The sequence below is a fragment of the Odontesthes bonariensis genome, chromosome 24 (assembly GCF_027942865.1).
Source record: "Odontesthes bonariensis isolate fOdoBon6 chromosome 24, fOdoBon6.hap1, whole genome shotgun sequence".
Taxonomy (NCBI): Eukaryota; Metazoa; Chordata; class Actinopteri; order Atheriniformes; family Atherinopsidae; genus Odontesthes; species Odontesthes bonariensis.
In genome coordinates this window covers 19,739,800-19,763,966 of record NC_134529.1, presented here as the reverse complement: position 1 = coordinate 19,763,966, position 24,167 = coordinate 19,739,800, and the positions used below count along the sequence as shown (strand labels likewise).

Here is a 24,167-nt window from a genome sequence, read left to right as displayed (position 1 = left end):
GCAGAAGTGGACATTTGCTAAGAAGAGGATGAGCAACAGAAGTATAGCTAGAAAGCCGCAACATGCCATCACATGATACCATTTACTTCAGTGGCATCATGCAATAGTTCAGCATATTTAAATAGATGGTCTGCCAGGTATTCAAGATAAAGTCCGAATTCTAGTGCACGGTTGTGCAGCGTATCGTCAACATTGATATTCAATGAAAGTGGCCTGAAGAGAACGCAGGAATAGAGAAAGCAATTGACTCTTTGAATCAAAAGCTCATTCTGTGTTATGTGGCTTAAGCAAAGATGCCACAAATCTGTGAAATCTGGGCATTTATCCCATTATTAGCGGCTCCAAAAACACAGGCCTTGTGCTACCCAAAGGGTCTGCCTCTCCTCAGCTCCCAAGCTCCTCCAAACCAAACAGTTTGGATGACAGCTGGACTTTTGCTCTTTACGATAAAGAGAAGCTTCGTTTTGACTCCGTTTGGAACCTGCAACTGTGGGCCAGTACACACAAGATTACAGCCCACCAGGGGACGGAGAAAAAGTAAAATAAAAATAAAAACCTTGGTCTGGTCTCATAAGGAGAGATCAGCAAACTGTTAACTGTTGCTTCCAAATGCTCATTTTCACCTAAATGGGTGAATGCTACACACCTAGGCATTTGGTTGCACATTTATACTAAATTTCAACAATCTAACACGAGTCACAAAACAAGCTTAGTGCTTTTGTAAAAAGGTTATAAAAATAGGAATGTTACTGTGCAAGTAAACGATGGGCAGCAAGGCTGAAATGGCAAACAGCAGGAAGAGTCTTACACTAATGCTTTTTCCAGCTGCTCCACCTTCGGCTTATTGTTCCACTGTGCCTATCAGAGAAGGACGGGAGGCCATTTGAGAAGAGCCTAGACTGGATCAGGGGCAGCACACCTTGGCCCACATATGCTCCATTAAACCCGGAGCAGGGGAAAGTATGAGGTCTTGACGGTTCCTGGCTAGTGGCCCCGCTGCTGACACAATTACTAGCCCCTCAACCCTCGTCTGTGCTGTGCCACCTTGTTTAAAATGGCTGCCTGTAGCCACGTCTGTGGATGTAAACAACAGAAGCTGCAGACAAGAAAATGAAGCTATCAAATGGCACAAAGGATTTTCCAAATCACTAATTATTTTGGCTGTTAAATTAGTCCACTTGAAATCAAACTGCTCTATGCCACCTATACACCTTTTCAGCCTCCACTGCTTCCGTTTTGACAACTCTTTCACGTGAACTTCTATCCAATAAGATACAGCTTTAAATTACAAGTAACATGCAACAAGCGGAGGGAATACAACATAACAGACTCATAAGCTCGCATAGAAGAGAATTTCACCAATTTACACAGAAAACAGAAAACGACTGATCTGTGCTTCATCCCTTGGAGACAAAATTAACAATGGCTACTTTTTTTTTCTCTCTCTCTCCTTCTAAAGCAATAGAGTAAAGCAAAGCTTAAAGCAAAGCTTCAGTTTCCCCCCAGAAAACATTTTGTTATGTAAACCTATTTGATAGTGAAAATGATTGAAGCCTCAAATGATTTGAGGCAGTACATGGAGTACTGGCAACAATAAATAGGAAGCAGTTAACTTTCCAGACTTCATTAGGCACATTTATATGGGATAAGACATTATTTAAAAAAATTAAATTTCCAAATTCACAACAAAACAATATGCATTTACGAAAGTGCTTACTCGTCTGCTTAAGAGACTCCAGACCGTCAATGATGCAGCAGTTTTCACATATTTTCAGATTAGGGCAGAGGAACAAAGTTCATCCCACTCATTCTCAGCTGCCAAAGTGGGGATTTAGTTTTATTGCTTCTAAATAAATGCTTACTTGCTAAAGGTCCTGAGGCCAACTCTGAATTCTACACGCACGAGTCTAATGTCAGTCATACCTCTATCATGCGGAGAAATATTTTGATGAAAAACAAACAACACAGTATGCACTGAAACAAATTAATTACTCCTCGGGTGTAAAGCAAGACACTACTTAAATAGTTAAAAATTTAGAGTCTATGCAATGGATATCACCATGGTTTTTACATTAGGATCAGTTTAGAGTTGAACATCAGAATTTGGTATTTTCTGTCGACGTATGAGCAAAGTTGAATTTTTGGAGAAGACCAAGTTCGAGATTGTTGGTTTGTTTTGCTGCCATACAAGAGTCAATTGTTTTTATACAGAGGTTTTTTTGATCTCACGCCATCAGAAGAGAGACGCATTTCATCATGTTTTCAGAATGAAATGTTTCATAAATCAGGCAATGAATGATGCATGAGCAAAAAAAGAAAAAAAAAAACCTATAAAACTGTCAGAATACAGACGGGGGGGACAACTGGAAATTCTGGTGTCAGATCAACTGAAGAGGAGAGTTGTGGCAGAAAGCATGAGTAAAAAGGGAAAAAATTGCCCTTTAAAAGATATGGATTGGAAAATTCTAAAACATTGTTGGAAACCATAATCTAGTTGAAAAAATGTTAACATTTATCACCACGAACGTTTTCCAGTTGCTCACTTGTGTCAAGACTGTTCGTTTTTGCTTGATCGAGTTGTTAAAATCGATTAGGACATATGCAAATGATATCTCATCAAATACCTAGCTTTTGAATTAGTGTGAAAGAGACTAAATCTAGTGTCAAATAAACACGTGGAAACAATGAGCATTCTGGATGTTCTCTTTCCACAAGGCAAAGAAAAAACAGTTATACAAACTAAATAGCTGGAAGCCTCAAGATTCACTGGTGCTTCATCAAAAACACTGATCTTTGGCTGAAGTGTCTCGCTTTCATTATCAAAACAAACACACACAAACACAAAAGAAAACAATCAGCAAATAGCTCATTTGCTGAGGTTATCAATCTTAAGCTTCAAAGTTACTAAGAAGATTATGCGGTCTGTAAAAAAAGGTGCAATAGCAGAAACCCGGCACACAGAAAAAAAAGCAGATCCTGTGTCACCTGAGGGAAATATAAAAGGTTAATTCTGGCAAGCCTATTTCCCATCCAAGAATAGAGTCGGGTGTATAAATGATTATCTACTGCCAGGAAATATTAAAAACATTTTTTTTTTTAAAAAGGCTCAGCAATTGGATTAATCCAAACCAGGGTCATCTCAGAACAAGAGAAAGTATCTCTTATATTTCTACTACGTTTTAATTCTTACTGAAATCGCCCAAAATGGAGGGGAAGTGGAAAAAAAAAGCAGGGAGGATCATGAAGAAAGACGGCCTCAAGTCAGCTTCAGCAAAGGAGCCCTGCTGACCTAAATCTAGGCTGAGTGGGGATGATATTAGCAAAGCAATTAAGGGAGATGACAGCCGTCAGGCAGGGTCAGACTGACAGGGATAGCAAACTGTCTCCATCCCTCTGGAGTACGTTCTCTTTTTCTCTCCCTCCTGTAATGGCTATTGATTTTTTACAACTAAACAAGAAGCTCCATCTGACCAGAGGTGGGCGATTTGGTAAGGAAGATTAAAATGATAAAGTTTTAAAAAGGAAGTATGGGCAGAGTAGAGAAGGTGGACAGGATGGCGTGGGTGCAAAGCAAAAGGAAGGGACTGAAGCTCACAGGTTTGCGCCCCCGTCATCTCTTTCACTTGGATGTGTAGAAATCATTTCAGGCAATTGAAAATATAAAAAAATAATATTCATTCCCCTGAGCTGATGGGGAGGTGAATCTTCTACCTCAAAAGGCTGTTCCATGGAGATGAAATAATTAAAAAAAAAATTTGAATTAGTCAAACTCTGATCAATTAAAGATAAGTTACTTTACAAAACTAGCTAAAAGTTTTTTGAAAAGTTTATTTTGTTGGTTTAGTCCATCACTTTTTTGATTACACACTTCATTCCGTTGCTAATTTCTGCACAGAATCTCGCTCCTCCAAGCACACGTCTGGTAATGTACATGCTGGGGCTAGAGTGAGCTGGAATACTAAATCCATCATCAGTAATGCATATAATGCAATGAGCGGGAATTCACTTTAAAAATATGCAGCTTAAAAGCTTCTGTTGTGTGGTACAGCTCTCCCTTTTCACTTGGTTCTATGCCTGAGTGTAAATTTAGCAGCCGATATCACTATTCAGACAACATACATTTCACTTTTACCCAGAAGCTGTTCAACAAGATGTGGACGAACATGACAAGAGCTAGCAGTAGCTGCGCTAGCTAGCAACTCAAGTTAAGCTTCGAGTCAAACCTTTGAGGAAGCTAGGTGGCTTGAACACAACATCGAAACAACTCAATTTAAGCCGGCTAGTTTGATTTCCAAGTTACAACTTCATTAAATGTTGGAATTCTGTTTATGTACATTTATTTGCTTTTTGAAATAATTTTCCCTTCCTGCCGCATTGTGAGCAGAGGGTCGGCACAAACTATTTTTTGTTTTTTTTTACAGTTTATGCACCACATTTCTAATGATAGCAATTATAAACCCACACTTGAACATCCATTTGCTTTTCTTTCAAATGTAGTCCTTTGAACATGGAAAAAAAAAGCCTCAGAAAAGAAAAATATTTCTGTAACCACGGTCTGGAAATTAGTTTAATTTCAGAGAAACTCGGCCCTTAAAGGTGGGGTCTGAGATCTGGGGAAAAAAAAGTTCCTGCAAGCTATATTTTTGAAAATACACAACCTTGCCTCTCCCTTCAGCCCACCCCTCGAAACCACGCCTTCAAAACACTTTACGTGTCACGAGTCTGTGAACGCGCAGGGGTGAGGGGGGCTGACGGTTGATTGCTGTGTCAGAATCCAATAGAAGTAACTCTCATCATTACTTCTATTGGTCAGACATTTCCTCTTGCTACACCCTCTACAATGGACTAAAAGATTTTTTTTTTTCCAAACATTCTATTTTAGTGGGTGCAATGGGGTCGTGAGGAGGTTTTCAGACAATATGATACAAAAAGTTCCAGAAAACATCACAGACCCCACCTTTAACTTTGTGCCACTTCTATAAATTGTGGCTTTCCAGGTATCTCAAGTGGCCTTCGAGTATGGTTCAATTTAATTTAAGATATATTTTCACACATACTAAATATTTTAACACTTTCGCTTATTAAAAAGCTGTAGATGAAGGAAACGTCAGTTTAGACCAGAAAGAAAAATGGTATATGGAGAGGAAGAGCGACAGCGAGTGGATTCAATTGAGGATCACAATCTGATTGGTCATTTATATGATAATTACACCACCAGCCTTAATGGGCTCCACTATTGCCCTTCATTTAAACTTTGGATAGACCATTTCTCAAAATGTTCCACTTCGAGTTTAACACCAAGGAAGTTATGCTTCAACATGGTCAAGATCTGCTTTAAAGCAGAGGTGTGAGAAACCTCATCACAACACAAAATGATGATATCAAATGTAAAACGGCATATGTGAAGTAACAATAGAAGAGAAAACAAGATTATAGAAAATCTCATAAAAAACATATTACAGTGTGGCCGCACTGAAATGCAGCATAAACCATAACCAAATCAGATTTGCAGCAATCACAGGGGACAGTGCCACTTAAATCACTGGACATTTCTGCTGTCACCAAGCATCGTGCTGCAAACTTCTCTCCATCCCAGCATGCTTTGCTTCAGGCATGTAGCTTAGTAGTTTCGTGTTCGACATGTCGGCTTTAAACTAATCTCAGTGGGTGGTTCCAAGTTTGACAAAAAACAGAAGGGATTGACATAGAGAAGGAAGAAAGAGCATCAATGACAAGACGAGACAAAAAAGTGACATTCAAGAGATCACATGCTGGATGCTTTTAAATCCCACTGTGCAGTGAAATTTGTAGGCGTCTTCCCTGAACCAAGACCTGTGAGACAACCAGAGTGAGCCGTAGTAGTTTCATCGACTATTCACCAATGAATTTGCTTTTCATTCATCCACTCGTCCAGGGTCGGCATGTACAGCGGCAAGCTCATTTTTCCAACTGCTCTCCACCTGCTCATCCGATACCTCAAGTACACTTCAGGCAGCATGCCTAGCTCGGCACTCGGCGTTCAGATTTTCCATGCTATAGACTTGAGTATTTTTATGAACACAAATTTCAGCTTCAATCTCAAAATCAATTTGACAACCAGTGCCTTCATTTTTTTTTTAGGTTTATAACTTTAAGAGAAAGACGGTCGAGATGTGCACAAGTGTGGCAAAGCTGATGGGAATTTTGATTGTTTTAGTAAGAGCATGATTTAAAACTGAAATACGATTTGTTTTGCCTCGGCAATGTGCAACGATTCTGGATGAGAATTCAAGGGCAGGGTTGAGGAAAAACACATATGGTGCAGGAATGCACATTTACAAGCGTGGGATGGCCTCTGTTGATTCCCTATAGAAATGCTTAGACATCTGCACTACAGATGTGTGACATCCATAAAACTCCTGCACAAAGCTGCAGATCGAGAGCATCCTGATTATATCATTAAAGCCACAGAAACACTGAAGAACAAATGTTTATCTTCAATAGCACGTCTATATACACAACTTCAAATGACCTGGAGCTTTCTCGTATCGGCTCACTGTTTTATGTCTGTATTTTCCTTCTCATCTCTGCTGAAAGCCTTCAGCAATCACCATTCAAATTACCAACAAAGGCCTCTCAACTTCCTATATAATGAGAAAATGTAGTTTTAGTGAAACTAGTAGTTGTAGTTTTTTTCTGCTTCATGCACACCAACCTTGGAACCTTTATCACACTTGTGAATAGCACTTAATAATAAAAAAAAAGAAACAATGTAAAACAAACAAGCAAGAATAAAGATACGTACCATAATGAACTGCACTTTGCTGGTGGCTATTAGAGCTTATGTCAACATGAGCGAGATATCCAAATAAAAATATTGCCAGATGATACTCTCAATTAATTCGGAGCAAATTTTCACACAGTGCGACTGACCACAGACGATAAGAAGGTACATGTGAATTCTTTGATAAGAGTCCCTGCTGGGAAATTAATTTCAGCAGAGAACATTTGGTCCTTACAGAGCTGCGATGTAATTAAGGTTAAAAAGGAGCTTCCATACCAGGCATGGAAATTGCTTCCTTTCAGATGCATCTCTGTAAATCTAATAGAGGGTAAGGTGGGCGGACCCCGGCTACTCACACTATCATTGTTTTTAAATTAAACAAGAGCAGGAAACCACATCACGGGGCAGAAAACTCAACCCAGACAGCAAAAGAAGGGAATATTTTCTTTTTTGACTGTGTGTGTGTGTGTGTGTGTTGGGGGGGGGGGGGGGGGGAGGTTTCTTGCTCTTTAAAAGGGTGAAGAGGTTAGTTTTCATCCGCATCTCAGGTCTGTTTTATAAGCATTCTGTGAGCATCAGTGCGCAAAGAAGGTTATAATAAAGAAAACACACTGACCAGATATTGACGGAAAAAAAAGGGGGAAAAAGCTAAATATCACTGCCTCGAGTATGAGAACGAAAGAGCAATGTAATGTAATCCAATATAATCTTCTGCAAAGATGAAATTATATCCAAATCTGCTGCTGAAGCGCCCACTGTTTTATATCCGAGCTCCAGCCGAGAGCTGCTCAAGACATTAAGTGAAACAATATATACATTATCTGCTGGGTGAAGCATCTGACAATAGCATGGCAACCATGACACACTTTGATTGGCGGGTCGTGACCGAGTCCCACAGCTAGAGCGGCAGCATCAAGTATAAAAATAATCACTTGCATCGGAGCCTAGATCCCAGTGCCATTAAGGTGTAGATATTAACTAAAACACTTGTGATGCTGATAATTTCATTCAGCTTTCTCACTGCATTCTTTAAAAATCGCAGTGATGCATTCCCTGCTTGAATAGTCCATTCAAAACAGGAGTAGGAAACATTTTAAAGGGGCCTTGAAACACATTAATACAACCTGGTAAAGCATGTTTGTCAAAGTCTGACTGTTGAGTAAAGTTTCCCTGCAGCTGTGCTTTTATAAATCCCTGTGATTCTTAAGCTCATGGTGCTATCAATAAATTGCAGCTGGCACTGTAAAGAAAAAAAGAAAAAAAAAAAAACTTATTGGACATTTTCTATTCCAGATGGATTAGCTCAGTGTCATAGTAGTATATCTTATTGTTTGAGAGAATTCTTTCCTTCTCCTCCTCCCCCCCATTTCATTGAGGTCTTTGGGTTAAATAAAGAAAATTAGATGAAAAAGAAAAGCTCAACCTTTTAATTCCAGGTGACTTTTTTTATATAATGAAGCTGTACTGAATGCAGTGAGCTCTTGCTGATTCAATTTTCATGGTGCCATATGATATGCTGCACAATAGAGCTCATAAAACGGGTTATTTAAACATCACTGTGGCGAGATAAAGTGGGGGGCCTCCACCTTTTTAAACTGCCAATACGAAAAGTTTTATTTTTCCCCGAGACAAACCTGATCTGACGGCTACAACTTAATTTACTTTAAATGTGGGAGAGGGGTCATAATTTTCCTCATTCACGCCTGACTGAGAACACTAAATACAAAGTAGTTACATACTTTTCCCTTTACCTTATGATGTGTTCAAGCTGTTCAGTCCCCGAGGGCACTTTAAGGAAAAGAGACGACACAGATACAGCTTCAAGTGCCAGCATGCCCCATTCACAGATATTAGCCTCAATGGCCTGGATAAGATGCCACGCTAAAGCCCCCCCGCTGCGTGTATGTGCATGTCAGCCTCTTCCGATTCTATGCTCCTTTAACCATTGGCCGACCCCCTGCGGTGCCTTACATCTTAATCACTGCAGGGAACAATACCTCACTGTTTATGTGACAAGAATATTACAGGGTGCGTGCGACAACGCGAGTCGCAGTCGGTGTTTATGATTGTGACTTTATGTTCCGCTGCTGTTATGGTCTGGTAACAGCATGTCAATGGGCTCTCTCCCACTCACCGCCGAACAAAGTAAAGCAAATGAAGCCATCTTTATCACTGCAGCCACTGCGGTGTGCAGTGAAGGCCAGAGCTGGGGTAGTTTTTTTTTTTTTGTGAATGGCAATGGGGCACGGCTTGTGAAAGGCCTGACCTTGCACCCTCGCCTCCTCTTCTCGCTGCTGCACACCTGATTGCGCTCAGAAGCAGAGACATTATCAGACATCCACTTTGTGGCAGCCTGAGCAGAGGTCATGTCATTAGTGACATCACTTTTCTGCTTACAACATACCTTCATCCTGAACCAGCCTCATCACTTTCTGTCTGCAGCTAAATACCCAGCCTAATAAAAAGCCTTTCTAAAAGCTTTTGTTTTCACCTTTGTCAGCAGGTGAAGGCTCCTTCCTGTTTTAATAATGCTGGGGGGGGGGGGGGGGGGATTACTTTCATAGTAATACTTATAATGGATGTTGTTCAAGTCTTTAAAGTGATTTAGGGCTTCACGTTTGAAATATATTAGTGACGAAAGGGAAATCTCCGTAGAGGGCGAGTATCTTATTGTTTGAACACGATGTTGAAAGATGTCATTATAGGATACAGGAATGAACATTTTGCACCAACGTCGATATCCATTACAACATGTTGATTGAGAAAATAGTTTGGAGACTAAATCAATTATGATACTCTAATTAGGCCCGTCACGATAATTACATTATTGACTTGTAACACATGTATGGACGCGACCTCAACCTTTTTTGCGGTTGAATGTTAGCAGTAGTGTTCACATGCATTCACTCATTAAAAGATGACAGCATTATCCAAACAACGAGTATTCCACAAGAGATGGCAGGGAATCTTCAGGGCACCTTATCTGAACTATCAAAAAAATGCTCCATACATTAGAGTTCTGTGGGCAAGTTTCAAGCCGCACCTCCACTCACACAAAAAACAGCTCTTATTAAGGAAATTCAAATTGCTTTTTGTTTAAGAGCGTACTTATCATTCAGTTCAGAGACTACTGCGTAAAAGTTCTGAGACATTCCTCGTTTCTTTAGATTTGGCTTCTAAGAAGCAAGATGTTTGTATCTTTTAAAGTGGTCTTGAGCAATAGCTCGGGCTTTCTGAGGGTCATTCATAGTTTTTCTGTACATTGACTGTAGCTCCACTCATTCTTTTTTTTCCTTATGCCAACTCCTTGTACCCGATTATTTACAGAGGCACGAGTTTTTCAGTTTGCTTGCTTGCTAAGCCATTTCACACTTAAATATGAATCATTCAAGCCTAAATGGGAGTGTTACTAAAGGGTTGAGTCAGGGATGTGTCTACACGTAAGACAACTTCACAAAGAACCCATTTTAAATCACATCTTTAGGAACTTTGTTACAAGCACCCTGTCCCTAAAACACATAATCCATGTTCATATCATGAGTTGCATACTATTCCTGAAGACTGCTTAAACAAATGACAAGAAAGCTCAGACTGGGTTGAAAAATAAAGGCGGTCATACTAAATACTGACTTTCAAATTCATCCACCCATCCATCCATCCATAATTGTACAAAATGTTTTTGTCTTATAGACAATATATAAGGAAATAAAGGGTGGCTCAAGACTTCTGCACATTTCATTTTATTATTTCAGTGCATTAAATGGTCAAAATAGTCAACCTATTACAATTATGCCAAGGACAAAGGTGTTAGTGTGACAGTCTCTGGTTCTAACAGAGTGTTTGAGCTTTTTCCAACATCTCATTGCCTCAATGAATGGGGTCAACAAACCGGGTCGTAGGCCGGGTTTACACAACATCCGTCGTTGACATTCATGGTTCATGTAATTCCAGTTATTTATGGAAAGGTGAGGGACCCCAATGTCTTCTCAATTGTAAAATTGTATTCAAGCCCTGAACCTACCAATCCAGAGAGTGCATTACGGGTGTGTAACAGCACGACTAAAGACGAAAAAAAAAGACATTTTCCCCCTAAATAATTAAAATTTAATGCTTAGTCTTAAGTCAAGGAAAGTCCAAAATGAAAGCAACATTGTAGAACTTTACATTCAGCTTGAACAAGGTGACGACTTGGATTAATTACCCTTCACAGATGAGTCCGTGTCACCAAACATCCCTCATAGTAATTTAAGGCACATGTATAACCACCTTTTTTCTTCAACACCGCCTAAAGACTTAAATTTGGGTAACTTCTCTCCCCATTAGCTGCTGCAGATTCCCCTCCAGTCTTATTTACTTTTGCACTTCTTCCACAGTAGTGCAGCAGGTAGGCTGCCAGCTGATGACACTTGTCTGAGCAGCTCTGCGTGGCACCAGGTGACACGTTTTCCTCCTCACAGAAGCTTGTCATCTATCATTACTTGAGGTGGCCTTGAGAACTATTCTGGCAAACAGCTCCAGCCCACTGTCTGGGGGCCCAACACAAACAGAACACCGCTGGGCAAACAAGGGTGATGACGGCCATTATTTCCCTAGATGTGGTTTGGACAAGGCAGAGGGATATTCTTGACTGAACGATCTGGGTTTTGTCATTCATGTAAAAGATCGTATGCATCTTCTTTTTCTTGCACGCTGCTGTGAGGATCAAATGCATATTCGAACAAAGAGTTCAAACTCTGCATCTCCCCAGTTTCGCTTTGAATTAGAAGATTTGAGATGCAAGACTTGAAACAAATTACCACTGCAGGGGCTGCCGATAACGATACATTGTTTTCAGCATAAGTGCAGTTGCAAGAAGATCTCCAAACTAATCCAAGCTTATCAGCAACACCGCCTATCCACCGGCTATAATATATTCAGACATATTTGATTAAACACAGAATATGAGAGAGTGGACAGTACTAGTTAAACACCGGGGGTGTAAAGATTAACAAACACAAATCAAAACCAGATTTCAACATTTAAGATCTAATTACACTGGTAAGCAGACCTGTGGAATGAATATAATATGCCATCAACAGGACAATGGCCCAATTATACCATAAAAAAAATGCAATTAAAGAAAGGTTTTGCTGAAGCTCCCACACGGTGCCAAAGCAAGACTCCCACATCAACGTCAGGGTAAATGCAAGAATGGGTCCACAGCATTACTACACCAGCACATGCAGAGTAAACAAGAGTCTGCACACCATCTAATCAGCAAAACAGTAAAGGGAAGAAACATGTGGATCATCGGTAAAGTATAGCTGTAGCACATTGAATTTGAACAATTACCAAGTGAAACGTCAATAAATCTCACAACTCTAACACGCATTCATTGCCCAAGATTTACAAACCTACACCGGAGCTGTGGCAAGATATCAACTAGAATATAACTAACTAAGCAATGAGTGCCACACTTGTACATGAAAAATGAAGTCAAACAAGATCTACTCAATGCATTTGTTTGCTGTGCAGTAAAGTATGAAAGAATGTTCTAGTGAAAGCTAACTAACCAATGCCACATTCACGAAAATGTCTTCTTCTCATTTACCATCGGAAATGATGCAATGTTTAAAGAACATTGCTCAGAACGATATTGGTCAAAAATAAATTATATCTTACCCCATGTGTCTACATACATATGGTCTCATCAGGGACATATGTATTAAATCCCCATGTCACAATATTTATTATAATTTACAGAAACATGATACAACAACAACAAGAAGATAACTAAAAGCTCTTGCTTCTATGCCACAAATATATCCGAGTTACAAACATCGGGGACCGATTCTCTTATATTTGACGTAGTATAAATAATGGACAACTTTTGGGCCTGCAGGTGCAGTGAAGAGATAACTAGTTTGCCAATATCGTCTTCAAACCACATTAGAAGGCAAAGTGACAATGGCAAATCTGGATGGTCATAGTCAAGAGTCAGTGGAGAAGCCTGTAACTGAAAGCAAAAACATGTTAATAATCTACAGATGGTAGTTTCTTCTTGGAAACATAAGTAGCATAAGCCAACAGGGGGTGCTTCACTTGGATGTACATATGAGAACAGAATATAAAAAAAAAAAAGAAAAAAAAGAAAAAAAAAAAAAAAAAAAAAAAAAAAAGGGGCTGTTAAGAATGAAAAAGAGAAACTTGGATGCACCACACGAGTCCCGACATCAGAAGGATGCACTTCCTTCCAACAAGCACTTAGTGTGTACTGGCGCCTTAATGACTGAGGCAGGGAGCGCCCTGGCAAACAAAGGCCTAATATTATACTCAAGTGGTCCTCATCAACTTCTATACTACCTATTACTACTGAGTAATAAATACCACTGTTAAAATTAAACAGTTGCAGCTTCGTGAATTTCATCATTTCATTTGAAATCGTGACAGACAGTAAAGAACAGCCTATAGCATACCAACAAATGTGACCACCTACCACTGTAGGTTTCAGACGGTAAAAAAAAAAACAAGCTGCGGGTGGGATCGCAGGTGAGCCATTTGAAATGCACGCAGAGCGGTGGCTAATTTGTTAAAGCTGAACACAGCATGGAGCACCACAGCGTCAGACAAACGAAGGCCACAGTCAGCACACAAACCAAATACCATACAGCAATGATTTTACACCTGAACACCCCCCCCACCCCCCACATAATGAGTTCTGTTCATCAGTGATGCACTGACCTAGGACGGGCACATACACATAATCACTAATATACAGAGACACAAAGCCCAAACCCCCCTCCAATGCCTGTGGCGCCCACGCCTGGTCACCTCGCGCAGGGATCAAAGGCAGTATGTCGTTCTAATCAGTCCTCGCAGTGGGCAACCCCATTAATTCAATTCCATTTCATCAGCGGTGAGCAGACCACCAGAGGGGTCTGTACATTCCTGGGGTCCCGCGGCCCAGGAGTAATCCTATCTCTTAATGACCAGACTCTAACCCTGTAATTGCTCCGAGACCAAGTTGCTTTTGCTTGCTGACAGAATCGTAAGATTATTGCGGTGGGGGAAAAAAAAAAAAACAAAGACAAACATAGCTCATTTTCTGGACACAGCAGGGAAGTCGAGCAGAATTAAGGACACCGTATATCAAATAATTCCGGACGATCAACCCCCCACTAAACCAGGCCAACACCACATGTACACTTTTATATCAAGGAATCAAGTTCAGCTCATTAAAATGGAATTGGAGGAGTACAAATAAACCCTTCTTTTTTTATAACCAAATCATTTTTTACTTCAATAATAACTTTGATCAAATTACTCAAGTTAAAGCATTCTGAATCTGAATGTTTCCCCATCAGAACATTCATGTGTATAATAAAATGATGAGCAATGTGACTCATACTTTACTGTGAGCTTTTCTGGGGGGGTTCCTGGGTAAGCCACCCAAGTCTGTCTCATAATATGATCTTTATATGGATACAAGATAATGAGCTTTTGGTATGTTACAGTACCTTTGGTCTCTGGTGGATGGGGATGCTCATCACAGACAAATTGGATCTTTTGAGTATTGCCGTCTCCACCTGCAGAAACAAAAACAGTTGGTGAATACGGCGAGGCTTTAAAAGTGAAAATGATCACATCTGAAAGTGCAGCCATAACATTCTTGTGTACACCATCTGTTCGTGATGAAAAATCAGGCGTTCTCTTCCCTTCACTCAAAAGACTAAAAGAAAAAACACACACATTCAAGGTGTGGAACAATCTGCATCAAGAGATTTATTAGTGTCATCTTTGGTCTGGAGAACAGATGAACTACACAGAAGCATACTCCAAAAAACCTATCAGTAGCTGTCCAATGGCCCTGAGAGAATATTAGAGGTCAGCGACAGATAATTTGGCAGTGGGAGGAGGCCAAACTAACAGCATATGGTTGGAAAGCTCTGCGGGATTGGCAGCAAATGAATGCTTTAGCGAGATTTTCTTAAAAATGACGACAATTATACACCAAACTGAAGGCTGTGCTCGTTTCAAAATGACAACAAAGTGGAAGGTTTGCCAGGGACAAGAGGCTTCAAAGGCCCTCATTGTGGAACACAACAACAATGCTGGTGTTGGTAAAAACGGAGATCATCTGACACCCCCACCCCCCCGGTGGCAGCCTCTGGAAGTCACCACATCTCATTCTTTGTTAGAGAGTTTCTGCTTGGAAATCAGCGTTGTGGATATCGTTTATTACTTTGCATTGAGGCTGAAAAAATAAAAGACAACTTAAAATAATGAGAACTATAGATACCAGCGATACTATGCCCAAGTCTACAAATACTGCCCAAGTCTAATTATGTCAATTAGTCTGCAGTTACAAGAGTTCTTGGAGATGTTAAGGTGCTGTTGCACCTGGCTGACTGACCGGTAACGTAACCCCACAGAGAGCCGCCAATGGAAACAATAGAAAGGATTATAAAACTCCTTCAAGACGGTAATTCAGCTCAGAGTGGGGAAAAAAAAAAAAAAAAAAAAAAAAAAAAAAAAAAAGATGCTGGTTGTTCCCAGTAAGCTGTGTCTAAAAGTGTGGAGCAAGTACAAAGAAAATTGGAAGCCAATTAGCCTCAAAACAAAGGAAAAAAAAAAATGGGCAAGAGACAGTAGAGTCAGTATTACTGAGCAAAATCATAAGAAGTCAGCTCATTTACGAATAAAGAAGTCAAACATATCAGAGCAAAAAAAAAAAAAAAAAAAAAAAAAAAAAAAAGTTTCAAAGAGGCTAAAGAGCAGCGGTTAGGGACTGTGGATGAAAGTGTTGCTGATACTTTGGCTTGGTGCAGGGCTTATGAAAACAAAGATAACTACATGAAGAAAAAACTAATTTCCACAATCACCGATATGGGGTTGATGAGATGACAGCCATTACCTCTACTGTAAATGCACAGTTGAACAGCAAATGTTTTCCTCATTCCATCAATCGACAGTAGATGGGCGACTACGAGGTCAGGGAGGCGGGAAAGCATCATTTCTATCTACTTACAACGTTTTACAAACCCAGAGTTCAGCCGTTAAATGACAATTGTGTGTCATACCCTTAACAAAAATGAACAGACAAATAAAGAACTGTAAAATAAAAATCTCTGTCAAACAGAGAAATATGCTCCATGAAGCAGGACACACGGCAGCCACACTGGACTATTACAGCTGTGAATCCTGCTTCTTAGGATGAAAATAACTTATTCCACTCGCACGATGAATACTGCCTTCTTTTTTTCTGAAACTCAACTTTAAACAGGCACATTAATGCTCACTCCCAGCCTCTTGGGTACATGAAGCACCATGAGGCAGAGCAACAAGGTAAATTAGGCTTCCCTTTCATCAAAACAACAAACATATTATTTTCCTGAAATGGACCAGTTCTTACAATTTGAAACACAACAAAAAAGTCCAATTGTGGCATTTTGTCTTCACCTTTCAACACAGATGGAGAAAACCTGCCGTTTTTGGCATGGCACTGAAAGGCTCCTGCAGTGCCGGGCAGCAAATAATCACAGAATTCTAAGTTTGCGCAGGTCCATTTCCAGCTCTCTCCTTCAGGTGTGCAACCAAGAGGTATTTTTAAAAAGTCAGGTGAAAAAGTTGAAGCATCTGTGCCGCTTCAAAGAAACGCACTCAAGATACAGACTTTTCCCAGGAGGGGCTGCAAAGCAGAGAAGGAACCCTTTCCAAAAGTGAAACGTTATCGAACGCTCATTCATCACATTTTGCTGACTCTACTTCCAAGTCAAATGCATCCAGTCTGTACAACATGATTTTGGACAGTATTTTTCCTTTTAAGATGAAAAATGGTGGATGAAGGCATATTTCTTTATCCTGGGGAGAGAAAAAAAGCAGGATTTCCATTGTGATGACTGTGCAAGAATGGAAACGGCTACCTTGCCAAATCCTCCTCGGGAGGATGATAAAAGACAGTTGCTCTGTTGGTATAAAACCAATTCTTTCCACCATCACCTCGCGGAGCCAAAGTGTGTCTGCTGCTGCACCGAGTGCAAGTCTAAAGAATCAAAAAATTCTGACATATGGTTGTTTATGTAAGAGGGCTACAATAAAAACTGAGAAAAACCTCATTGAAATGTAGAACAACTGTGCAGAAATTAGAAAGGAGTTTCAAAAGCCATCATGATCGTCTCCCTCGAATGCATTCAGCTGCTTTCTCTCATTTCTCCAATTCCAAAGTAGTTTAACCTACAACTATAAAGACTATTTTCCGTAACATTTCACAATATGGATCCTTAATCATCCAATGGTTTAATGTAAAAAGAATAAATTAAGTTATTACACAAAACCTTGAATTTATATTATTTATTTATATATTTGTTCCAAGAATGTAGTCAAAGCCTACAGGGAGAAGGTTTACTTTGTCGTGAAATTAGAGATGTTTTTCCATTAACTCCACAAAGAAAAGTCATTAACCAATACTTTTTTTTTCCTGCTCCCACAAAGTATCCGTTTGAATATCTGTTAGATATATATATATATCCATTATCTGTTGTGAAATAATAATTAAAAAAAACTTCCGAGTTCAAGTCATTAATGAAGGACTTTTGCAATTCTTCAAAAAGAATTACAGATAACAGATAAAATCTAGATAAATCCCCCTCTTTTGATTCAGAAGTGTGGCAATACCACGCGGTGGCATCATTTCCTGGACCTGCCATTTACATTTTCCCTAGATGCATTTCACAGAAGAAGCTGCTCCTTCGTTAATCCGAAAGATGTGCACAGAAAGTTCTGTCATGACAATTATTGCAAACTTGTCCAATTGAGGCACGGCTACAAATCATCTATGTAATTATCAATTGATTGAAGGAGCAATCGAAGTGTGGAAAAAAAAAGAAAATTTGAAAAAAAAAGAAAAAACACTTAGAGGCATAATACATCAATTTTAATGGCATTTCTTAATCAGAACGCTCAGCAATCAGCAGAGACCAATTAGGGCCTGAGAGATAGAGAGCTGCCATTAATAATCAAACTCGGCTGTCATCAGATCGGCTCCGTTCTCGACAGGTTGTTGGAGTCATTTTCAAGTGGACTATTCATTTCAGGGTGAGGGCACTCTTGGCACAATTCGAGCCTTGTAATAAGACTACAAAAGCAAGGTGAGGGAATACTCAAATGACAAATCACATTCACCTTTGTGTCAGCAACAGGCATGATAATGGGTCGAGAATTTCTCACGTAAAAAGGTGAGTGAATTTATGTCCTCAGCAGAGAGCGAGAGGGGGGGGTTTGGATAGGCCCATTTCACAAATGCTGCGAGCATGAAAAGTCGACTCTGTAAAGCTACAAAAGCATGCTGGAGCCCACAAGCACAGAGCAGTGAGAGGAGATATCTTTACAACACCACCTTCAGCTGGCGCCTTATTAACATTACGGTCGTTTTTTATCACGGAGAAAGCCTGTGTGTGTCTTTGAATACAAAAAAAACAGCCAAACTGCGGGACATAAAATGCGTGAGCTGCACAGAGACGAGGCAGAAAACACTGGCCTTCATGTTTTTCCAAGCAGGAGTTTACTTCTCTTTGGTCCCCCACCCCCCCGTTCTTCCTTCGGCTGCAGATGCGAGTGCCGACTGCCTGACTTTTAAGTCTACTTCAACAAACTATATAGATGTGAAAACAGGTTAAGTAACCAGGGTTGCACCTGAGTGGAGGCAGCTGGGCAGCCCATCTAACTGCCATGTTTTTTTTTATAGGCTCTGAATACAAATATAAACAGTGTATTAATGGCAGCAGCTGGACACTACCCTGACCGACAACATTTTAATAATCAGTCAGTCATAACAGGCCAGTTTCATTTATATTTTGTTGCCATATGCTGTGCTGTAATTTCAAAATTCAATTAATGATCCTGGTGCATGTATTTATGGAGGGAAAAAATCCACTGCCAGCATGAATTAATAAAGGCTGGAGTGCACGGAGCAAATATTTTATAATCTGTTGCGGTCCTTGGAAGAATACATCCAAGCGAAGGCAAACAGGTTGTAAATAGGGCCCCATTACAGATGCACATCACACCTCCTGCAAACAAAGGATTTATGTATCCTCTTAACTCAAAAGCCACCTTTCAACTTTCACTGTTGGAGTATGCAAATCGGACATGGCTGTGAGCCACTGCTGTATGCTTCCATTAATTGTGCAATATTTGCATATTCAGGCCTCACTGGAGATAAATCATTGGGAGTTTTATAGATAGAGTGCAAGCAAAAGCTTTGAAATGAAAGATGGACTCGGACCACTTTATGCAGGACAGCAAAAGAGGTCACAATGATTTTGGAGGACTTCTGGGAAAGACCGCTTGATATCAAATATTGCGGAAAATTTAGATTATTCTATGATTTCTTCTGAATTTACGATCCAAATGGCAGAGTTATTGCAAAATTACTGAGGCACATCATCAATAATAGTGCTGTTGGAATGATAGCAGCACAGCTCAAATAGCTTTATTGCAATTTCCCCCATGGTTCTGAGAAGACAGGCAAAGCAAATGAGTTCAAGTGTCGTAGGGTGACCGGTGAGACATGTTTTCCTCAAGTGTTTTCAAGTCTGGCTCGCCTTCAAGCAGACCAACCTGGTCCGAGTCTGACATTCCGGCTCAAACCCTGCTCCGGCGCGCCTCACTTTTAGCCCTCTCCTCCAGGCGGATTCAATTATTCTAATAGATTATTACATTATACATCCGCGACCTTTTAAGGACGAGTGCACACTCGAACATGCCTGCTATATTCTGCATTTTTAAACAGCTCAGCCACACCTAGAATGGGTTTTATATTATAGATGATGTTTATGCCAAAGTGAAGGTAAGATAGTAAAGTGCACCTTGTTAAAATGACAAAAGTTCATAAAAAGAGATGCTGGGGGGGGGGGGGGGGGCTGTGGCTGTCGAGTAGCGGCTGAGAAGATATTCCCATTTAGCCTGGGTAGTACAGGGCCTGCACAGACCAAAAAAAAAAAAAAAAACCAGCAGCCGTTTTTGCTGCTGCTGCTATGTGATGGGCTACAAGATGAAAACGATTTTCCATGTCCACCTCGTTCTCTGCAGCCACTCACCCTCATATAGGGCTAACAGGCTTAACCTGCCCCCTGTGGAGTCTCTCTTCACACGGTAGACCCCCAGAGGGCAGAGGGGCCCCAGATGTAGCCTCACAGGCCTGAGTCCAAATCCAAATCAACAACCCCTGTCCTCAAACATACAGAGGGGATTCAGACGGTTTACGCGCGTGTTCAATTCTCATAATGCCCTTTTCCCTAAATTAGTTTGGTTTAAGCCAAGGCTGAATTTAGAGTTAAGTCCTCATCTGTGCAAATTGTTCCAAATGTTTAGGTTGGTTCCCCTAAAAGCATTGTTTGACAACTCATGGGATCTCAGAAGAAAAAGAGCATAGACTGCAATATGCTAACAACATGAAAAGATTCACAGAGAAGTCTGGACTCCAACAGGCAGACATGTTCTGCTTTTATTTCTTTTTCATCAAACGAAACATGAAAGACGTGATGAAAGCGTTTCCAAAAATTCGGTACTGTATAAATGAGGTGCAAAAATACACTTTTTTTTTTTTTATGTGTGTCCATTAAAAAGCACATTTATCCATCAACAAAACTTTCAAAAGTGATTTATCATTCAAATATTACGAGCATTTCTTCAATTTAATGAAACAGCTCCTTTAAATGACTGAAACCAACAGTGAAAGTGATCCACCAATTCAACTCTCCAAGGGCGTAAGAGGTTCGCAGCTTAGTGCATTTTGAGACCATTTGGGTCTCTGAACAGGGAAACCGTAGGCTATTCAGAAATGCGACACCAGCATCACTAGTCCTTCAGTGACTACGTTCAAGAGGGCAGCTGAAGAGACTGCTTTTCATAGCTCACCGATTTCTAAAGAGCTTGGGAAGCACGCCATTTGCTCATGGCCTTTTGCCCCGAGTCTCAGCAAGCAGATTATGCTGTGCAATAGCCACTGATGTAAAATATTCAACATCATATTCAAGCAATGATATCACTGCCACTTAAAGCCAAGGAGGAATGCATAAAGGCTGCAGCAGGAACTGCAGATGACTCATTCGCTTCTGACAACACAGCTGAACTGATCAAAGAAATTCCTGAGCCATGTTCATCGTTATTGTTCGTTCGCTGTACAGCAGACAGTAAACATCGTCATCCAGTCGCAGCAGTGGTGGCGTTGCATAACTGTATCACAGAAACTATGACCACAGTGTTACTTACAGAACACATGGACAGTAAAAGAGATGGCCTGAATGCACTTAGTCTTGGAAAAAATATTAAAGGGATACGCCACCCCCAGGCCAAATTAAGTGTATCCCCGCATTCCCGAGACATAAATAAGTGTGTGGGAGCGTTTTCCTGGCGGCCCAGGCATTGTCCGAATCTCACAGCACTGACCACTGCTTGGTTGCGCGTAATACATACATGCTAGCGTCGCCAATCGAAATATTTCGCCCAACGTGAATTAATTTATTTGATTTACCTTCTAATTACTGTGTGAGTGGTGTACTTTCACATCGAGTGCAAATGACTGTGTAAATCAACACGCAAGGCTTGGTTTGCTCATGTCGGTTTGGGAACTAGTTTCCGGTGCGGAAAACACAGCCGACGCACACTCCCCGCTACGTCATTGGGAATCCCCACCCCCGACTTCCTCAAACAAACCAGCATGAAGTAGCCAGGGACAACCCAGACAACCGTGGCTAGCTAGCTCCTCGCAAACACGGTATTGGTTTATTTTTTCCACCGGTGTGGTCTCAGGAATTCTGAGGGCAGCCAGCCAAAGTCTTCTTCTTTGCTCATCCTTCGGAATTCTGTGGAACATTGTCGTTTGGTGTCTCTTCTGCATGTTCTCGCTGGTTTGTTTGAGGAAGTCAGGGGTGGGGATTCCCAATGACGTAGCGGGGAGTATGCGGTTGTGTTTTTGAAACTAGTTCCCAAACCGACATGAGCAAACCAAGCCTTGCGTGTTGATTTACACAGTCATTTGCACTTGATGTGAAAGTACACCACTCACACAGTAATTAGAAGGTAAATCAAGTAAATTAATTCACATTGACATTTTGTAAATCCCATTGAGTTCTATGGAAGACTGGATGTTCGTTGATATTACTCCGCCATCAAGTGGTGTGGAGTATAGCAAGTCAGATTCAACTGCTGAGCGGAAGTTTATCCACGGCTGTGAGGTGGCTAAGAAAATAGTGCGAGCATGAACGAGCTGCCAAATAAAACACGACAGAATGAACTTTTCGCAACAAAATTTGATATGGATTACCAGTGCACACCAGTAACCACTCCGGAGAGTTGATGATTTTGAAAACGGACGTTTATGGTGCTTTTACGAACCTTTTTGGACATGCACATGACTTGCCATTCTGAAGCAGGTTGAGAAGAATCAAAATTAGGGAAATACCGGAGACAGCAGTAAAATTCAAAAAAGCAGTGAGGGGGGTTCTTCTGCTTCACGGAAACTTGGCTGCACTCGCTCATTCCGGACCACAGCGTGGAGGTACCTGGATTTTCCTTGGTGCGGGGGGACAGAGACTTTTCCAAGAGTCGGAAGAAGAAGGGTGGTGGGATTGCACTTTATGTGAGTGAGAGGTGGTGTAACCCTGGTCATGTGAACGTGAAGGAACTGATCTGTACCCCAGACATTGAACTTCTGGCTGTGGGAATGCGTCCGTATTATTTACCGAGGGAGTTTACGTCCGCCATCATTGTTTCTGTTTACATCCCCCCATCAGCTGATGCAGCGGCGGCCTGTGACGTCATCAGCTCGACCGCTGCCAAACTCCAGACTCAACACCCGGACGCTTTCATGATCATCACAGGGGACTTTAACCATGCCTCACTAGACAAAACTCTAAACAACTTCCAGCAGTATGTTGACTGTCCCACCAGGGAAAACAAAACGCTTGATCTCCTGTATGCAAATGCCAAGGATGCATACTGTGCCACAGCCCTTCCCCCCCTTGGCAGGTCTGACCACAACTTGGTCAGGATGACTCCCAGGTATGTCCCTCTTGTGAGTAGGCAGCCCGTGCGCACCAGGACAGTGAGGAGGTGTACACAGGAGGCGGCTGAGGCACTGCAGGACTGCTTTGGGTCAACAGACTGGGATGCACTCTGTGAGCCTCATGGGGAGGACATAGACAATATGACTGACTGCATCACAGACTACATCAGATTCTGTGAGGACACCGTCACGCCAGCCCGGACCGTGCGCTGCTTCTCCAACAATAAACCCTGGATTACCAGTGAGCTGAAGGCACTTCTAAACAGAAAGAAGATGGCTTTCAGGTCTGGAGACAGAGAGGAGCAGAGGAGAGTGCAGCGGGAACTCAAAGAGACACTGAGGACATGCAGGGACAACTACAGGAGGAAGCTTGAGTCCAAACTCGAGCAGAACTGTGTGAGAGATGTGTGGACTGGAATGAAACACATAACTGGGATGAAGGGGAAGGACACGCAGACATCAGGGAGCCTGGACAGGGCAAACCAGTTTAACCAGTTTTTTAACAGGTTTAGCTCATCTCCTGCCACCCCCCTGTCACCCCCATCCCCCCACACATCCACACTGTCCCAAGTTGCTCAACACACCTACCGGCATTCTCCTGCACGACACCTCTCCATCTGCCCCTCTCCCCCCTCCCCCTCCTCCTCCCCCTCCCCCCTCTCCTCCTCCCCCTCACCTCCTCCCCCTCCTCCACTGCGGACAACAACACCAGCCCCCAGCTAACGGTGACTACAGGCCAGGTTAAGAGGCAGCTGGATAGACTACACCAGAGGAAGGCTGCAGGCCCTGACGGCATCACACCATGGATCCTGAGGACCTGTGCCAGCCAGCTGTCTCCTGTACTCGTACATCTGTACAACCTGAGCTTGAGTCAGGAGAGAGTCCCGTTGCTGTGGAAGACGTCACACGTGGTTCCTGTCCCCAAGAAGTCGAGGCCATCTGACCCAGAGGACTACAGACCGGTCGCTCTCACATCTCATGTGATGAAGGTCATGGAGAGACTGGTCCTAGCCCAGCTGAGGCCTCAGGTGAGGACGTTTCTAGACCCCCTACAATTTGCCTACCAGCCCCACTTGGGAGTTGATGATGCTGTCATCTTCCTGCTGCAACGAGCCCACATGCACCTGGATGGTGGAGGAGACACTGTGAGAATCACATTCTTTGATTTCTCGAGTGCCTTCAACACCATCCAGCCCCTGCTACTGGGTGAGAAGCTGCGGGGGATGGGTGTCCACAACTCAGTGATCTCCTGGGTTACTGACTACCTGACAGGTCGGCCACAGTCTGTCCGTCTGGGCAGTGTCCTGTCTGATGTGGTGGTCAGTGACGTAGGAGCTCCACAGGGAACCGTGCTTTCTC

At 41.7% G+C, this 24,167-nt stretch overlaps 1 protein-coding gene across 1 annotated transcript in view; it reads right to left on the bottom strand.

Moving 5' to 3' along the window:
* The window catches only part of klhl29 (kelch like family member 29), a 232,935-nt gene that overhangs the window by 203,375 nt on the left and 5,393 nt on the right, over positions 1-24,167 (bottom strand). The window contains exon 2 of the mRNA XM_075459139.1: positions 14,260-14,328. The gene's annotated coding sequence lies outside the window, so the exon portion shown is untranslated. The remainder of the gene's footprint in view (positions 1-14,259; positions 14,329-24,167) is intronic.